The sequence below is a fragment of the Petaurus breviceps genome, unplaced genomic scaffold, assembly GCF_028583685.1.
Source record: "Petaurus breviceps papuanus isolate PSGF00001 unplaced genomic scaffold, PetGlider_PUasm1.0 64, whole genome shotgun sequence".
Lineage (NCBI taxonomy): Eukaryota > Metazoa > Chordata > Mammalia > Diprotodontia > Petauridae > Petaurus > Petaurus breviceps.
Window position 1 is genome coordinate 3,153,198 of NW_027186428.1, and position 6,594 is coordinate 3,159,791.

Genomic DNA, 6,594 nt, shown 5'->3' on the forward strand with positions numbered 1-6,594 from the left:
GATGAATGATACAAACAAGAAAAAGTCCCAACATCAGCTGTGTGTAGAGTATAGGGGTAGTGAGATTCAGGCCATATGGTCCAGAGTTATCTCACCCCTAGACCTCCCTGAAAAAACTTCTCAAGTTCCCCACAACCTCCCTGCCCCACTCTGATAGCCAAGGACCTAGTGTCAAACTTTGCCAAAAAAAATTTGAAGTCATTCACCATGACTTTCTTTTTCTCTTCTCTTCATCTCACAGCTACTTGACATCATCTTCCATGATGTATTCCTTTACTCTAGTCTCTGATAAAGAGGTGAACTTCTTACCAAGACCAGCCCCTCTACATCTGTACAGGAACCTTCCATTCCATTCCATTTTCTTTAGAGGTACAGTATAGAAGAAAACCTTTGTGTTTTGGCATTAGTCTCTCAGGAACACACTTATTAATTAGTTAATTTAAGTTCCTTTCTTAGAGAAAAAGTAATCCAAAGGGAAAGAGATCTTTTGAAAAAAAATCTCTCCACCCAAATCATTTTCTTTTTTTATATACATATTTATAAATGTTTTTTTACATCGCCATACTTTCCCTAGAACCCCTCCCTCTTCCCCTGCCAAAGGAGTAATTCCATATAACAAATATTACTTTTAAAGACAAAAAAAAGAAGAGGAAAAAGCAGCATAACCATCCTCCAACCAATAAATCATAAAAGTCTGACAATATGTACAATGTTTAAATCCTTGTGAACCTCTGCAAAGGGGTGAGATGGGAGTGCCTTTTATCTCTTCTTTCAAGCCACACCCAGTAGAGTTCCAGAAAAAAGACAGAATTCTATAATCAAGATTAAACAAGGGTGCAGAGTGTGGGTAGCATTTTGAGTCATCAAAAGGAATAATAGTAACAACTATTATATAAGTCAGTGCACCTGGAGAATTATTTCCCTAAAATATTCAATCCCTTTTAAATTACTCCTTCTAAAAATTCTTCTTTCAACTTGATTGAAGATGATCTCAAAAGATACTTCCATTAATTGAATTAATCAAAAGATATTCCTGCTCTTAGATCATTGTCTCATCCAATTTCATGGAGAATTCTTACTGAGCTGACCTGGACTCTCTTTAGAAACTGATTAGACCCAAGAATAATGTAAAAAGATTTCATGAAGGGTATCATTTCAGAACTGATAGTTAAAGAAAGACAGATAAGATTTCTCATTCAGATTAGACCAAGGGCTTTAGACTAAAGTATAGTCTGAAAGTTTTTTCTTAATATATAACCTAAGGGGAAGGAAGGAGTAGTATGTTTCCACAGCAGGCAGTCAGAGCAAGCAAAGCTTCTAACAGGGAAAGCAAAGCTTTCCAAGAGGACCGTGATATCACTGGATGATGTCTTTACTTGCACATCAATTGGATTTAAGCGAGGCAGACTTGTAGCCTCTCTCTTCCAGAGTCATTGGAGTCTAGTAGCAGGACAAAAGTCAAGACTACTGGCTATGGCCTGGGAGGCAGGGGATAACTTTGGTGTCTTTGATGTCTGACCAAGCTCTACAATGCTGGCTTAAGACACTTTCATGGACATTGTAACAAATTATTCTCATCTGTCCATTCTACTGGGGGAAGTCTTCACTTGCTTGGGGTAGACATCTTTGTAACTCATTATTATTAATAAGGAAGTTCTGAAGTGAGAGGTAGGTTTGGTAACAAAGATAATCAACCAATCAACATTTATTAAGTACCTACTATGTGCTGGGATCTGTGCTAAGTTCTGGGGATGCAAACACAAAAAATAGTCTTTGCCCTCAAGGAATTTACGATCTAATTGGCCAAGGAAGCTAAACAAAAAGGCCAGGGTTGGGTGAGGGGAGGGGAGGAAGGGGTCAAGGCACTCTAAAGAAGTCAGAGTGAGCAATGAGGGGATATCTGAGCTGAGCCCTCTCCTTGAAGGAGGTTTGGAGTTCATGGTCCCACCCTCCAGTCAGAGAGTAGTGATGAGATAGAGCCAAGGTTGATGAGATCTTACAAGATGATGAGGGTCTGCCAATACTGGGCCTCCAGTCAGAGAAATACCCAAGTACACAGTGAAGCGTACATTTAAGTGAGAAATGAGCTCTGTTTGGGACATGTTGAGTTTGAGGTGCCTAGGAGACATTGCTTGGAAACACCCAGGAAACATCTACTTTGAAATGTCCAATCCATAATTATTCATGAGGAACTAGAGTTCAAGAAAAAGAGCAGTCCATGGCGGGTAACTAGAACCATAAAGTCTAACTGAGCACAGTGTCCGTGGATCACCTCAGGACAGAAGCTGGAGACAAAATGCAGTGAGAAGCAGCTAGCTGAACTACTGTACTGAGTGAGAGAAAGGCACAAATGCTGACTGTATCCCTCACTAGGACTTCATCCAGGGTAATACTGCAAGTCTAATGAACTGTGAAGGTCCTGGAGTATGTTGCCTCATGAAAGCAGTGGGCTACTCAGCTGGTTAGTGAACCCTAAGTTCTTTCTTTGTTGGAAGCCACATCTAGGGTACCATATGTTGAAAGAGCTCTATTGGTCACTTGAGGGAAAGGCCCGTCAGAAATGGGAAGGGTTTTCTTGACTGTCTATGGGATCACGTGTAAGTCCTTTCTGTATCCTCTACAGCATAAATCAGGGCATTGCCAGTTGGCCCGACCTATATCTTGCCACTATACTCCAATGACTTTGGAGGAGAAGGTGAGGCTGATGACTCTGAACAGCCCTGCCTCACTTAAATCCAATTTACTTGCAAGCCAAGACATCACCCTCCTCTTTGAGAACAAAAGACAAACAACAACAGCATAAATCAAACCTGCTCAAACCTAAGGAATTATAAGTAGAAGCTTGCCCTTTAAGTAAGAACCAATCACTGATTTCCAAGGGTCACCTAGATGAGAGCAAACAAACTAGAAAAAGCCGTGTGAGCTTCCCAGTTTATATCCAGTGGGGCAGATGCAAGAGTTACACCTGTTGTATGACCATGAGTGTGTCACTTAATTCCTCTGATTTTCAATTTCCTCCTCTATCAATCGCAATATGATAGCCATAACTCCTTTACAGGGTATTTGTATTGAGATTACTGTATAAATATATGAGTGATTATTTTTCAATTGAGGAAACTGAGGCCTTAAATGATTTGTCCAAGATCCCACAGATAGTAAACAGCAGAGGTCGCCTTAGAACCCTGATCCCAATTCTGATAATAAGCCCATTGCTTTTTCTCCTCTGTCTACTCCTGCATCATTTTTTAATCTCTGTATCCCCAGCATTGAACCCATGCTCTGAACATACTGAGCCTATAATAAGTGTTTGTTTAATTGAATCAGTACCACTCCCTGCCTTTCTCCTGTATTTGCTGTTCAAAAGTCTTGCTTGCACAAGTCTTCACTGAGAGCCTACCCAGCTGTGTGTGTAGTATGGGATGGGGGAGGAGAAGAAGGGTGGTTCAGAGTAGAATCACACATCATTCATAGATTTATATGATCATGGGATCTTATAAATAGATGTAGAGGAACTTTGTTGTAGTTCATTCATGTCTAACTGTTTGTGATCACATTTGGGGTTTTCTTGGCAGAGATACTGGAGTGGTTTGCTGTTTCCTTCTCCAACTCATTTTACAGATGAAGAAACTAAGGCACACCGGGTTAAGTGGCTAGTCCAGGTCACACAGCTAGTAAGTGTCTGAGGCCGGATTTGAACTCAGGTCATCCTGACTCCAGGTCTAGCACTCTATCCACTGCTCCACCTAGGTGACCCTAGAGGGACCTTAGAGAACATCCAATCCAATCGCCTCATTTACAGATCCCTGGAAAGTTAAGAGATTTGTCCATGGTCACATAGCTATTAAGTAGGAGAACTAAGATATGAATACACATTTTCTTACTCAAATCCAGGGCTCCTTCTACTACATTACACTGCCTATCATACCTCCCCTCCTCCACCCCCAATTCTTCTGTTCTTTAGGCTAAACAACACAGTCACTTTTTTTTGAATTCTCTCCACAGACAGTAGAAGTCAGGAAGGGATCCAGAATCTTCTAGCTGGCATCCTGTAGGCAGTGCAATAATGATATGTTGCCATAGTTGCCAAAATCCATTTTCTCACCTCTTCTTCTCACAGGTAGTAATGGCATCCTGTGGCCTTTTCTCTTATGCTCCATCTGTCAAGGGAAAGCCACAGTAGGTGACTCCTCAGCATCTCCTCTCCCTCCTTGGAAAACCTCATCCTAAATCTCATCTGGCTCTTTTCTGAACAGCTACCTAACCTTGTCTATCCTACTCTACCCATTCCTGCTAATTTCCAACAGCACCAGCCAAGAAACATGCAGAGATAATGGAGTTTGCTCAACTATGTTCAGATAATACAAGTTGTTCATTGGGAGGACCGATTATAATGACAAACCAAATAGCCAAATGTTCTCCTAGACCCAGTGAAACTCCCTCAGCCTCTTTAGTGCCAAGATTGGGAGGCTGTGGCCACATCCTAGAACATGGGTTCACATGGATACAAAATTCCTGATGTTACTCATAAGGTTTTAGGGTTTAGAACTGGTAGGAACTTTGGAGAGTCTAAGATCATAGGTTTAGAATTGGAAGAGACTTCACAGAATTACAGAATTTTGAGGAAGTACCTCAATAGCTGTCTATACTGTATAACATACCTGACAAGTGGTCGGGGGGAACCCACCACCTCTCAAGGTGGCTGATTCCACTTTGGGTCAGTTCAAATGGTAAGAACATATTTCCTGATATCAAGTCTAAATTAACTTTTTTTTGATTTATACCAGTTGCTCTTAGTTCTACCCCTTGGGACCAGAGCAAATCTAACCCCACCTTCATATGGTAGCTGTTCAGATACTGGAAGATAGCTAACATACCCTCTTGAATCTTGTCTCCTCCCCTCCCCTCCTCTCTCCCTCTCCCTCTCCCTCTCCCTCTCCCTCTTCCTCTCTCTATCTCTCTCTCTCTCCCCTCTCTCTCCCTCTTCCTCTCTCTCCTCTCTCTCCCTCTCTTTCTCTCTCTCTCTCTCTTTCTTTCTCTACCCCACCCCCCTCCAATCTGGGTTAAGGGACTTGCTCAGGGTCATGGAGCTAAAAAGTGTCTGAAGCCAGATTTGAACTCAGATCCTCCTGACTCCGAGGCCAGTGCTCTATCCACTGTGCCATCTAGCTGCCCCAAGTCTTCTCTTTTCCAGGTTAGACATCCCCAGTTCTTTCAACTGCCTATCATATGACTGAAACTCCAGGTGCTTCACCATCATGGTTGTCCTCCTTTCTAGCTTACTGGTTGTTTTGCTTCATTGTCAAAGAAAAACAAAATGACATCACTTTGTTGGGGTCAAGGTACAGTGTGTCTGGCTGTGGCTGAATAGACCAACACAATCTTGGAAGGCTCCACAGGCTGAGCACAAATAGTTCATGTGAACATTGGGAGTGGAGAGGTCTCCAAATTTGCAAGCTTCACTTTTCTTTTGAGCTACTACAATTCTGCTTTTCTCAGAGCATAGCACCTTATTTGATGTGGGCAAGCCATGCTGAGCTGTCCTGTGCCAGTGTCTCCCATGTCTCGAATTGATTCCAAAGTTCTTCAGAGAGACCTTGAGAGTATCCTTGTATCACTCTAGTTTATTAATGACCTTCCCAATTCATAGCACCTAGAAGTGAACCCAATACTACAGATGAGGTCAGACAAAGGCAGAGCACAGAGGGATTATCACCTTGTCATTCTTGGAAACCATGTCCCCCAATGCAGCCTACATCCATATAACCTCTGCCCCAAAGCCCATTGGCATAGGAGATGCATGCCATGCCCTGCCCTGCATGAGTGTTTAGGGAAAGAGTTGGTGAGAGATGTGAGAGCACCAGCCTTGGCCAGTTCCGTTCAAAACTTCAAGCTCAAGCCTTCCTTGAGCATTGATTCACTTTCTGGGTGCTCCTGGCTGCCAGCTTCGAAAGAGAAAATGAAAGATGCCAACCCCATTTCAGGCTGCTAAAGGAAGAAGATATGAGAATAATAGACAGTTTCCATCATATCCCTATTCACAGCTTGCTACTCTAGAGACTTTGGGGAGTTTCCTCTTGGGTGAGATCCAGGACCCTTTCTCTTTGTTGAACTGAGTTATTGTGCTCCTAATGGGAGAGTTCCTTCACACTGTACTATCTAGTACATATTTTCCTATTCTCTGGCTTCTGTTTTGCTATGGATTTGGATAAATGGGTTTACTTGCTATTTGCTCTATGTCTTCACTGTGGAACTGGCCTTTGGTGGGAAAGAGGTCAAGCCTTGGATATAGAGCTTGGGGTCCTCCTCCCCAACAAAAATGACAAAGTGATCAGAAATTAGCTCAAATCCAGTCATATCCCCAGGACTAACAATATTTAAGGGAGCAGAGAGATTTGATTCTAGCCTGGTACCCTCTCTTTCTGAGAAGAGTAGAGGGACTTGAGCCCCAACTTCCTGCTTCCCCTCCCAGAAGGAATTAAAGTTTCCCTTGGGGAATAGCAGTTGTAGAAGAGGCTGAAGATGTTCTATTCTGCCTCCCTTGGTGCCACACACATGGAGCTCCCTCCACATGAAGGCTTTCTTCACTACACTCAC